The sequence below is a fragment of the Canis aureus genome, chromosome 10 (assembly GCF_053574225.1).
Source record: "Canis aureus isolate CA01 chromosome 10, VMU_Caureus_v.1.0, whole genome shotgun sequence".
Lineage (NCBI taxonomy): Eukaryota > Metazoa > Chordata > Mammalia > Carnivora > Canidae > Canis > Canis aureus.
The window spans coordinates 62,304,299-62,305,299 of record NC_135620.1 but is presented as its reverse complement, the minus strand read 5'-3'; the positions used below and the strand labels follow the sequence as shown (position 1 = coordinate 62,305,299).

Below are 1,001 nucleotides of genomic sequence, written 5' to 3'. Positions count from 1 at the left end.
AAGTAGATGCTCAATGCTGAGCCACCCACGTGTTCCTGGCAAACATTTTATACATCAGTTGGCCAAGACTTATTTCTTTGTATGTGCTTTATTCTCTTTTCATCTTGTTTTCTAAAGTGATTGATTGACTGATTGATTGATTGATTGATTGAGATAGAAAGAGAGAGAATGCATGAGCAAGGGGGAGGTGCAGAGCGAGAGAGAGAAAGAAGCAGACTCCCCATAGAGCAGGGAGCTCAGATCCGGGGCTTGATCCCAGGACCCTGGGATCATGACCTGAGCCAAAGACAGACACAACAGACTGAGCCACCTAGGTGTTCCTATTTCTTTTCATCTTTATGAATATAATAGTGATCTGTGTAACATATCTGTCACCCCATTTTTATCCCAGGACTGGCTTAGATGATTTGCTTAGGTAACAGTTGCCCCCTTTATTCTAAACTGGTCCAAATATTCCTTCCTAAAGCTGCCTTCTTTTTTTTTTTTTTTAAATATGGAACGCTTCACGAATTTGCGTGTCATCCTTGCGCAGGGGCCATGCTAATCTTCTCTGTATCATTCCAATTTTAGTATATGTGCTACTGAAGCGAGCACCTAAAGCTGCCTTCTTAACCGAAGAGAAATCTTCTTAATTCATTTAACTGTAATATGTATATATTATATACATATTACATATATTTCTGGATATATATGGATATATGTAATACATATGGGTATATGTAATATGTGTACATATGTAATATATGTAATATCCATATATATTGTGGATATTTATATCCTTATAGAACTTAGAATCTACTGAAGGTAGATTATTTAATCAATTTATCTTTATGCAATTAAATAACTATATAAACTAATGTAAAAATTTAAAAGATGTGATAAAATATGTGAAGGAAGACTATCTGGACCATTAGAGGATATAATGTAGAGTCTTCTATCTGGTGGTGGCAATCTTCATTGAAGGCTCTTCTGAGGAGAAGATAACTGTGCTGAGATCAAAA

At 35.8% G+C, this 1,001-nt stretch overlaps 1 non-coding gene across 1 annotated transcript; it reads right to left on the bottom strand.

Annotated features, from left to right (window-relative positions):
- Positions 1-487: 487 nt before the first annotated feature.
- Positions 488-594, bottom strand: LOC144322882 (U6 spliceosomal RNA). The gene has a single exon (XR_013388480.1). It is a non-coding gene; the product is annotated as a U6 spliceosomal RNA (small nuclear RNA).
- Between the last annotated feature and the right edge of the window lie 407 nt (positions 595-1,001).